Here is a 12079-nt window from a genome sequence, read left to right on the forward strand (position 1 = left end):
GGTGCAATATTACACACTCTCGCACACTCTGCAACACAGGCACTGGCGATTGTTTATGCGAGACAACGGGCAAAGCTGGACCGAAAGCGTTGCTTCCTGCGATGAGAGCTTAGAGCTTAGAGAAGAGCGTGCCGATAAAAGCCCCACATGTGCCTACTACTACTTGGTAGGCTGGGTGCTGTCTGTAGAATCGGAAAACGTGGAAAAATTATTATCCTGTATCAGCAGCAACAGCAGTCGCAGTAGCAGTCGCCATCGCGCAAACAACAAATAGATGGTCGATTTGATTCCTTTAGCTCGTGTCTTGCTCTGCTCTTCCCATTTCTTCCTAAGGTGAAAGTGAACAAGTGCAGTGCGAGGAAGGTGACACCGCGAAGAGTAAAAAGAAACAACAGACGCGCGCGGTGCGCGTAGCTCTAAAACACAGCCCCCCTCAACACAAACGGCGCCTCGCGAGTGTGTTGGTGTGTCCACTAAACTCTCTGTTGGCCACCGCCGCTGCTGCCTCTCCTGTGCCCCACAACTTCTGACGGTGAGAGTTTTTTTGGTTCATTTCTTGTTTTTCACGGACCGTTTGTTTGTGTGTTGTGCCCGTCGGTTTTCGGTCCCGGGTTCCGTCTTCTGCTGTCCGCGGGGTTTGGTGAGCAATTTTAATGGAAGTGCCGGTTCCTTGCCTGTGCTCTACACGGCAGCGGTTGCCTCTTCTGTCACCAACCTGCTCGCGTGCGTGACGCTGCGTGTGTGTGTGTACACAATTGCACTTCGAGCGCGTAGCAGAGAGGCGGCGGCACCATGTGCACTTTATTGCCACCTCGCCGCGAGGGAAATTGCTTTCGGAGGGAACCATCCATCCATACACATATTTCGGTGCTTGGTGGAAACCTCACGAACCTGCTGGTGGTCAACCCGGGGGAAATGAATCAGAAATGAGCAGAGCGCGCGCGAATTGTAATTCGGTTTCGGGCTGCGAAAATGCGGGACCCGTCCGCGTTGCTAACCCTTCGGTGGCGCAAGAAGGCCTTTTTTTCAGCCCACAAAACGGCGCGTTTTTTTCTGCACGGGGGAAATTGTATTGTTTGCTGCCAGCAGAGGCCTCAATCTCTCTTGGTCAGTCAGTGGTGGTATCCCTGGGGAGGGGACAAAATGTGACACCTTCGACGTTATGTCATCTATTTATGGGGGGTACATGATAAGCAACACAATGATCGCAGGGCGCAATCGTGAATAATTAGTGGAACAAAAGTTACCTTATCATCCTGCGGGGGGGAAGTCATCAATAGTCGACGATTCAATTGTCAGTTGGAACCCTTCAGTTCGATCAAGACGAATTATATCATCAGTCTGTCCTTTTTTGCTGAAGAAATTGTAGTGTAAAGCCCAAAAACATGAGGTGCAGGACTTAATTCTTGTCGTTTCCATTCGACATTTGTGCCCTAACTACAACAACAAAACGTATGACTACTTTAATGAAAGTATAGTCCGCCGTTAGCTACTACTTTTTTGCCATCTTTTAGGTAATTCCTCGATTCCGTGTCGATAGAACTTCGCATCTTTAGGAGCGATCCCCTCAGAGACCCATTTTTCAATACTTTCATAAGAAGTGAATCGCTGTGCTGCCAAATCGTTACTAATGCAACGGAATAAATAGTAGTTCGAAAGAGCAACATCTGGAGAATACAGCGAAGGGGTTAACAATTCCCATCCGACAATTTGGGGACAGGTTTTGACCGGTTTGGCGATGTATGGTCGAGGTATAGTCATGTTGAAAAATCAGTTTTTCATCTCTTTTATCCCATTCTCGTCGTTTTATGGCTCAAAAGCTTTGCTGAATTAATGCATTTGAATTAATTGTTGTCGATGGGATTGTCCATCAATTTTAATTTCATTATGTTTTAAAAGCTCACAGTACACCATACCTTTCGTTTCCCACCATATGCACAGCATAACCTTTGCGCAGTGAATATTTCGCTTTGGCTGCGATGGACGTGGTTCTCCAGGCTGTATCGGGGCCTTTTTGCGTTTAGGATTCTTATAATAACTCCCCTTTTCATCACCAGTGACGATTCGGTACAAGAACCCTTTTTGTCTGCCGTGCAAGCAGTAATGAAGAAGTACTCCCCGCAAATAAAAATTTATCAGGAACAAAACTTGACATTTTCAAATGCTTGAAAAAGGTGTTGTCTTACACAAAAAAACCTATCCTGCTAAAAAACCTAACCTATACCTATACGTAATGACAGTAGCTGTCAAACACATGTTTCAGAAAATAAAAATTGTGGCATTTAGTAAGTGATGCGATCTATTCTAAAACCGCACGAACTAAGTCCTACACCTTATAAGTTAGAGTCTGTTGTAAGTTGTTAGAGGGAATCACGCACCGCACAATCAGCAAACAAGCTACATACTCTCATTTTGGCTTGCTGACGACAACCAACAGACCTATGACGTCAGTGTTCCGCTTTTATCGGTAGCAAGTGTCGAGTGTGCTGTAATCGGGCATAACCTATCCAAAAAATAGGATTTTATGTTACAACGCATGCGAGCGAAAACAATTGATCAAATTGTACCTTCCTTTCACCGTAGCAAAGAAAGCAAAGCCTGCTGCATGAAAACTGCGTTTTGCAAGAAGATATCGTAGAAAGCGGCGAAGTAGCCCGATGTCCAACAGTCGCAGCGGTTCCATTGCCACAGGCCAACACTAATGCGATAATAATGAGCATCGGCTGTAAGAATGCCAAATATTCTTCTACCATTTTCGTATCATTAGCACTCATTTCCCCTAGGCAGACCCCTTGACTTCTTCGGACCTGCAGTGTTAAGAGTTGCGCCCGCGACAAAAATTGATTACCAGAATCGCGCTAGAAAGTTTCCTAAGTGGTGACTACCCCTTGGAGCTACCAAGAATTGAAGCGCTCCTCTAAACGGAACTGGCCTGCCGGGGGGATTGATTTTTCTTTTTGTTTCATCAAACACCACATCAGCTTGATGTCTTGTTATCGTGCCCCTGATGTGTCGTGCTGAGTTTCCACTTCCTTTGGCCACAAAACCCGCTCTGCTTTGCTACGCATCCGTGCCCACCACCGCCGCCGTCGTCTTCCGCGTTTAGGTAGCCGTACAAGCCAAGCCCGCGATGACAGATGCACAGAGACGTCCGGGAAAGAAGGCAAACAGCATGACAGAAAAAGACATCCACGACCACACGACCCGCGCCAGCATCTTCGCCTTGTTGTGTGCCGTTTTTTTTGTCAACCGAAAACAAGCGAATCGCCGCCAAAGCAGCAGCAGCACCTATTTTTAAAAATGAAATTAGCCATAAACCAGCGCACGCCGGGAGAGCGAGCAAGAGAGAGAATCCTCGGCGAGGACCGCGTGAATGTCGGCGCGGGGCGGGATGATTACGACGACAAAGACGCGGGGGGGTGACACCACCGCGGATGAGACAATCGTTTTCTCGACGGTGGTTTGATGGCCCCGGTGACCGAGTGATGAGCACACCGTGACAGCTCACAGGATCTTCGATCTGATGGGAGGCGAGGATCAAGCGATGGGAGTCGCACTCGAGAGCGAGTTAATTTCCTGGGTTGGGTTGGGGACTTGTTGGTTTGCCACTTCGCTGCCACTTTCGAGCGGTTACCTAAGCGCGGCTGCTGCTGCACCGGGACCGCTTCTGGGAATGATGCGTAAATAATCGAAATCATTCTGTTTTTTTTTCGTTGCCGTCGTGAAACGGTTGCACGTGTGCCGAGAGTAGCTGGGTGGTAGCGTGAACCCCCGATACAGCCCAATTACTATGTTTCGTAACTCGCGGTCTTGCGGCCATGAGCGCGCCAAAGGTTCATCGAAACCCACGACGGCACGGCTCTTGCGCGTGAGATGTTCCGTGGCTTTTCAGAGAGAGAGACGGTTCACCGCGAAGCGAGTTCCTCAACCTCAACGGTGGGAAAATGCAGGAGCAATAGACGCAAGGGTCGCCATGTGGCGCGCTGACTCCCCGGCGCGAGCAGGAAGGCCGCGAGAAACGGCGGATCCTCTGGCGCTTTTGTGGCTTTCACCACGCGCGCCACCTGTGCTTCCACCTTCTTGTGTGTGTCTGTAGTTTCGCCAGTTCTTTTTCGGCCAAAAGCTTCGGCAGAGCGACGGAACTACAGAGAGGCGCACCAGGACGCGCCATTCGGGGAGAGATTTCATTTGATTTGCAATGCAATAATGGCCTATCGGGCCCGGCAGCCCGAACCGACTTTTGCCGTTTGTGGCGCAGAAAAGTATGCGAAAACTTGCAGAACGTTAGCTCGCAGTTTTCGCAATATTGAAATTCCTCCGAACTCCTCCGAGCGAATGGAGCGGATTGCTCCATTGCCGCGGGTGCATTATTCTTTCTGGCTCCGACCAAATTCAGACTTCTCGACCGCAGAACTCCCCCTAAACTCGGCCGGAAGGTGAAAGGTTAACATACCACATTACATTAAGCTGTGTGATAAGTAAAGTTTCTCTCCGGGAATTGGCCCAGCCCAGCAGGACGACGACGATTGCACCCGAGCCCCCGAGCCTTGGCGTCGTCGTTGTCTGGTGCATTATGTAAAGTTATGCATTTTATGCAATTATCGTTCGCCACACGTTGCGGCGTCGGCGGCGGAACAGTTTGCTAACAATTAAGTCAACTTTTCTCCTGAGTTCACAACTTTAATCAAATTGAATGCAAATAAATTAGAATTTTGGTCTCTCCAGGTCGCCAGGGAGGGCGATAATATTTTACACGGTGGTCATTTGACTTTCAAATCCTCGGGGAAGTTGCAACAATGGTAGAGGGGCTGTTAGAGGTATATAAGATGAGTGATTTTTTTTCGTTCGTTCGCGGCTTCTACACGAAACACGTAATATTCCCTTTTAAAGCTCACTTTCTTCTGCGCTTTGCAGCTTTTGTCGAACATCTTGTTCGTTTATTTGTTTGTCCCATTATTTTTCCCCTTTTTTTTGATCCACCGTTTGATGCCACGTGTGCCACGTGGCTTCCCGGACTGCAAAAGGGTAATTTTAATGATATTAACCTACAGAGAGAGAGCGAGCCCGCAGGCGGGTTTCCCGGGTTTTGCCGAAAGGAGCTACTTTTTCCATTCGCTTGCGCGTTTTGCATCCCACTTTTTTATGAGGTCCCACCATCCTTTTTACGTGCCCTATCTGCGCGTTCTATCAGCCAACAAAACGGGTCCCGATCGCATTTTTACCCCTGTGCCGGGTGGAATGCAATTAGAAGACACCCACCAGATAACCCGCTCTCTCTGGGTCGGGTGGCAAATGTGGGCCGAGTTTGCTGAAAACAGGATAATTCACCGCACGCGCCTTTCACATTACCGAAAAACATTAGGTGTTTGTGGGTGACATAACAAACGAAAAGTGAAAAGAAAACGATCCAAAATAAAGGAAATTACCTTCCACAATTTAAGTGGACCCCGTCGCCCTTCAGGGCGCAGATCGCCGCCTGGTGGTGGTGCCACAAGCAAAAAGGCTCTTCTCGGGGGCTGATGGAAAAAAGCGGGCAAGATAAACATCAGGAAGCGCTTCTTGCCGGGGGAGGCAAACAACAGCAGCAACCAGCAGCAGCAGAATGTGGCTGGCTGGTTGGCTGTGCTAAAGTGTCCGCGCCCGCCAGTGTGCGGGGGCCTTCGTTTTACATTTTTCCGTCGCTCCGAATCGGGGGCGACTGTTTGTTGTTCACCTCTTTTTTGTCCAGCCTCAGCCAGCCTGGTGGTGGGCTGTGAAAATTGCGTTGAGAAAATGTCCCCGTAGAACACAAAGACGGAGGAAGGAAAGAAGGATACACACAATAAGAATGTGTTGGAGCCACGAGCAGCTCTTCAGCGGGCGGCGCGAAAAACTAGCGAAAACCTCAATCTAGGAGAGAGAAAGCGAGAGAGAGAGCAAGTGGAGTAAGAATGATGTCTGCCAAACAGCAAACTAAACTGAATCCGTTTATAGTAGGAAATTCCAACACAGAAGCGCTCCGAGAAACCCCCTCGCTCATCGGCCTCAGCCCCAGTAATGGACCCAGCAAGGGACGACGAAGGACGCACTAAAACCCGCATCCTTTGGCCTTGCGTTAGGAAAAAGAAGAAAATGAATTACCACCATCATCATCCGCGTGGCAGTCAGGCCCGAGACCAGACCAGAAACCGACCAGCAACCGGCAAGCCCCGAAAACCGTTCGCACCGGATCGGAACCAGATTCTCTCTCGTTGGGTTGGGTGCCGGAGAAGGGTATTTCCTGCGACGTACCGGCACCGAAAATGTTTTCCCCAGTTTTCCCTCAGCACACACACACACACACACAGACACACACCGTATCGCGATGCCAGGCAGCACAACAACGGGCCATAACTTTATCGCCGGTAGCGCGCAGAGCAGCTTAAGGACCCAGGCGGTGCGTGCGAAAGAGAGGCAAAATGATAAGCATAAAGATGCAGCGTGTCTCCCACAGCGCCCTCTTCGGTACTTCATGTCATTTTCTTTCAATTTTTCCTACACTCGCTGCTGCAGGCCACGTGGCCAGGAAGAAGGACAGTGTGATGGTAGCGCCCGATAGAGCGCTTCGCGCGTTGACCGTTACTAGCGTGAAGAGTTCTTAGAACGAGCCACCGTCTGAGAGGCTTTCCCAGAGCGAGAGAGAGAGACTCAACCGTGAAACGACCATGTCCCTTCTTCAGTCCCGTGCGTCTCCAGGGTTTTGGGGTGAAAATGGCAAAAGTTACATCTCGAATTTTCCCCCCAAAGAGTAGCGCACCCAACGCGTGCGTGCAAGCGAGACAGAAATCGAAGGCAATGGAACTTGGTCCTTTAGTGTGGCAGTCCCGTGCTCTGAGACTCGCCCTGCCTTGTTCCTTTCTTTCCCGACGAGAAGACCTCCAGGATGTTGGGATAGCTTCACTCTCGCTCGCTCGCTCGCACACTCTCTCTTTCTCTTTCCGGTGAGCTGGTTTAAAGTATCGATTTTCCCGGCAAACACCGGCAGAGTGGACCGACCCTCCTCCCGGCAGACCGAAACGGTGCCGGGTAACATACTTTTAACGTGCCATAATCGATTCTGCCACGTCCCGGGAAAAGGGCAATTACTTAGGCCAAACGGCCTGGCGCAACAAAGACGTGGCCAAAGCGAAACGACCGAGGCCACAGTGGGTTAGTAGAGTTCTCTCTCTCGCGCTCTCTCGACCCAGGAAACCTAAAGAAGAAATCCTTTTGCCAAACGCCATGTGGAGACTCGTTCCGCGTGGCTGTCTCTGGTTCGGGGATCACGGAAGAATCGCTTCCGTTTTGCCCAGTTTTCGACTCATAATTTATTATCCTTTCACCATCGGGAGGGGGCACACACAGGCAGGCTGCAGCAGCGAGTCAAACCGCGGGCCTCTGGAAGGAAGGTCTTCAACCGTTGATGATTTACCGTGTTTCGGTTTGGTGAAAAATCGTCCAAGGCCCATTTCAGGGTCCAGAAGGACCACGAGAGAGAGCGAGAAGGAATGGCGAGAACCATTTGACCGAACTGACAAAAGTGACCACTTCCGGCGACACACTCTAATTGGCGCTCGAACTCAAGCTCCTTCTTCTTGCAAATCTCGGGTGTTTCGGGTGTTCCGAAGCAGAGAGCCAGCCAGGGGCGTCCTTGCATGGCGAAAGTCAAATCTCGCACAATTAGTGGACCACCGCCGCCCCTCCGAAGGGTGCGGAACAGAGTGTGAAAATGGATTAAGCTACGGCCCCGTGCATTGGTGAAAAATTAAAAGCTCGCATCGCCCACCCAGCAGCGTCATGTCACGATGAATTATTAACATTCGCCCGTGGACCAAGCGCGAAAATAAGGGCGAGCGCGGCCCGTGTGTGTCAGAATCAGGACCCCGACCGACTCGTTCGCTTGTGCCATTTTATGATTTCCCAGTTCCACCGTTCCCAGAACCGGGCCCGGGTGGGGTCTCGTTCTTATCCATTCTTTATCGCGTGGAAGAAAATTCGATTTGCATTTACCGGTCGCGTGGTCGCGGCTGGAGGTGGTCCGCTCCGTGTCTGTCGTCCCGGACCGGGGCGCCGGGGCCTTTTCGGTGCGCTTTGCTGCCCCTGACAGCTGGTGAAGAAAAATTTGCCGCCCCGGGGTTGCGCGGTCGCGGTCGCGGTCGTGCCCCAGTTCCAATTTGTGATAATTACTGTAATTTTTGCCTTTTTTTTCGGTGCTTTTCTGGCTCGTTCAATTAATGCGTTCTTACGGGCGTTTATAAACGGGCAGCCAGCCAGCCAGCGGGCGTTTACTGTAAATTGGAGTTTTTATCTGCATGATAGATCAAAAATCGTTCCTCGCTATTGTTTCGCCATTTTTCGATTCGAAAGCTTTATTCGATTGGCCGGCGGTTGGCCACGAGGGAAAATACGGGCGGCCAACTCGGGGAAGCTCGTCGTTTCCGTTGCCAGAGAAAGCAAATGGGAAACTTACAATACCTTCCCCGAAAATTGCGTAACGCACACCCGCGGCACTCAAAAGGTTCTGCTAATTGAACTGTTTTGATAGTTTTATAGATTACTAGCCGACCCGGCGAACTTCGGTTCACGCAAAACCCAAAAAGCATATTACTGGAGCCACCTACAAGGCGTTCATGCTTCACTAGTGTTTTTGCGGCTCCAGAAAACCGGAAAATCCGGGCCAGGAAATGGCCAGGACGGTGAAGTTTTGACGAATTTTTGGAGCGGATGTTTCCGAATTTAAAAAATTATAACACGCTGGCAACGTGTTACGGAAACCGCCCAAGACACTGGAATCGCTAAGAATTGGCGCAGCATGCGTAAACCTCTGCGTCAGGTCGAGAAGAAAAGTGCGTGTAGCGTTTTCCCAACTGTTTTCCCTGAAGCTTCCTACGGAAACTGATTTTCTTTCGTGCATTGCTACGAGTCTTACTTTACTTTCCTCCCTTATTTCTTTCGATGGCCAGTTTCTTTCCAATTGTAAAGACAATTCTAACGACGGCGTTTTCAATCTGCCGCTCTCAGCATCCAATCCAGCTCCTCGCCTGTTCCAATGTTCTTCATCGGGTGTTCCGCTTTGAGGAATCCCGTGTGTGACATCGTGCTCGATGCTCCTTATCCACTCGGGAGAGAAAGAAAAAACGAAATAAGAAAAAAAAATCCAAAGGTTGGTCATTAGTTTGGTTGGAAAATTAATTTCTTTGTTGTATTAGGATGCAAGCACTAAAAAGAGATCACATCAAAACGCTGCTCGATTCAAATCAGCACTTGATAAATCTCTTCTTGTGCGTCGAAAATTATCTACTTGTTGATCTTTGTGATGATTAAAAGAGAATAAATTACTGATGAATTTTTATTATTGACAAAATCTATAATTCAACTTTCAAAGTTAAAAAATGACAGCTAGACGTAATTTTGTCTACGATCAGTGCCGATGGTTACTGGGATCACTTGTCGTGAGACCAAATTGCGAGAATCATTTATCGATACACCGTTTTTCCATGTCAGATGCGTTTTTATTATACGACGTTTTATAGTGACTCCACGGGTACGCGGTCGGACGGAATAAAAAGTATCGTATGGTCATCTCCTTGGTCTAAGCTACCTCCCCAACAATGTTCACCCAAATCCAAATGTTCAGTGTGGCATGAAAGCAAGTATTCCAAACTAATATCCAATCTGTGATTGCTGAGTTTGGAAAGATCAAAATGAACAATCAAAGTTAGCTTTGCCAAACTATCACACTGTCAGTGCTTCGATTGGAATTGTGAGTGAATTGTTTTCTTATATAGATAGCATAAGGGCTATGTGAATTGGGGCCTAGAAGTGTCCTTTATTGCATTGTTTCATATTTTTAAAACAAATAAAATGAGCCGCGAACAGTTACGCTACTGTTGAAGAGCACTGTTCGTTGTTCCCGACCAAAGTTGGGTCATCTTGTGTTGGAAGCAAAAACCGTGGAGGATCAGGGTGCTGCTCCTGGCGGACGGCAGCAGCGCAAAAACTGACGGCTTCAGGAAATTAATACAACGGCTCGCGCTAAATATTTATGGCAAGTTATTTACTGGTGCTAGCTACACCTTTCCTACCGGCGTCGTTCACCGAGCCCCGGTCACCCGCGGAGCGGCGTGGCCATATCTGGGGCAACTTTCGGTTGGAAAACTTTCGCAGGTATCCTTCAACAACAATTTAACAACCGGGAGCCGGGAACCGGGTGGTGTCGGCAGAACGACGATGGCGCGTAAACCAGTGAGGCGCAATTTTGATTTGCCTTTGCCACGGCGAGTCGATGGCGTAGGGAAAAGTTTTACCTTCTGCGAAGCCCGTGAAAGTTTCCGCTCGAAACGGCGCACCGGAGACTGGCGCGCCCGATCCGACACCGAGGACCGAGGACCCGGGGCTTATCGGTGTGGCCAACCGACCGACCGACCGACCTAAGCTCTCCCGGTGGGTGGTTCCTTTGAACAGTTTCGGTGTCCGGATCCGCAAAAGTTCACCCACTGGGCTGGCTAATTCCTTAAATAAATAATCGCGCAATCCGTAAGTTGTTCGGGGGATCAGCGGGGAATCGTGTGTTCTGCGTGAATTGCATGTGTTTTTGGTGGTCAAAACAGCACACGGTGGTGGTCCTTCCGATCTCTCGCAGGACGGTGGACGAGTGAATAAATTTTTAAAATTTTCATTTAGCCACCATCCAACATTTACTTTTCGATTCCGCCGCCCAGAGGGCGCATTCCCGTTTCGTTCAATAAAGTTACAGATTGATTTGATTAGACCCCACCGGGCCGCCACATCTCTGTTATCTGTTGTAGGCCGCTGCCGCCGGATTCGGGCCGCTGTTGGCCGCCCGAAGATGCCAGAACCCAGCAGAATGGTCGATACTGGTGAAGCGAGGCCACACTAATTTCATGTGGCTGACATGGCCGAGCCACGTTCTCGCCTTCCGTTCCTCGAGCTTCCGGTGTGTTCCGATTTCCGAAATCGATCGGTAACGCGCGTCGAGGCCCCCGGAATTGAGTGGCGCGCCGCGCATATGTTTATGAATAATTCATGCCTCATCTCCGAGGGATGATGCTGTGTTCTGCTGGCTGACCGCGGAGCTGCGCGCGCGGTGCCGGAAAATTCAAATGGTGCCATTTTCAATCTGCTCGTCCTAGTTGGGCCTCACCGGCGCCGTTGCCGTTGCCGTTTTGTTTCATTTTTTTGGGACGCGATTTTTCCAGTTTTTCCCGTGCCCTCAAGGACGCGACGCCGATGAGGCGCGGTGCTTCAAGGACCTCCGCCCCCGGTAGTGGCCATCGTCATAATAATAACAATTCGATTCTTGGGCCCATCGTTAGGCGAGCGAGGGGTGGTCAGTCCTGTGTATGATCCATGGCTCCAATTTTCATTTTCCCCACCGGTAATTGTTTGTCGGGGAAAATTCCATTATCGACCTGCCGCACAATGGGGGCTCCATTAATGTGGACGCTTGTGGTTCGGTTCCGCACACGCCGAATTGGCTGGCTCTGTCTGCTCTCTGTGTCGCTTCTATCAGAGAGAGCGGACCACGGATGGACCGAGAACGGCCAACGTGGGGCGGGCTAATATAAATTAAAATGAAACCTAGACAGAACCTACGGCGGCTGGATGATGTTATAAATATATCAGGCATGGCAGCATGATGGGCCCTACATTTATGGGGCCGCAGCAGACCAGCAGCCAGCCGGCCGGCCAGCAACCCAGTTGTCGTTCTCCGTTGAACGCGCGCGCCGCGTTTGCTGTGGAATGAATTTAAATGCTCCACATTCAGGCGAGAAGCGCAACCCAAGACTCCCTGAAGAGCCGGAAGAACAAGCGAATTCATTATAAACGCTTAGTTTTCCGATACGCTCCCCAAAACGAGCCGTCTCCGACAGCAGAGACACACAGTATCTTCGTGTGCGCTGGTGCGGAGCCGGCCCGGGAAAGACGACTCAAGACAATGCGCGAACCGCGGCTGTGGCTGGAGAAGTGAAGAGTGGCCCAGAATTTATGCTCCCGGTCCGGAGTTCTTCTGGCCGATGGCTAGGGGGGGGGCGTCGTTCTATTTATGTAGGTGTAGGCC

This window comes from Anopheles cruzii, chromosome 2 (genome assembly GCF_943734635.1).
Source record: "Anopheles cruzii chromosome 2, idAnoCruzAS_RS32_06, whole genome shotgun sequence".
Classification (NCBI taxonomy): domain Eukaryota; kingdom Metazoa; phylum Arthropoda; class Insecta; order Diptera; family Culicidae; genus Anopheles; species Anopheles cruzii.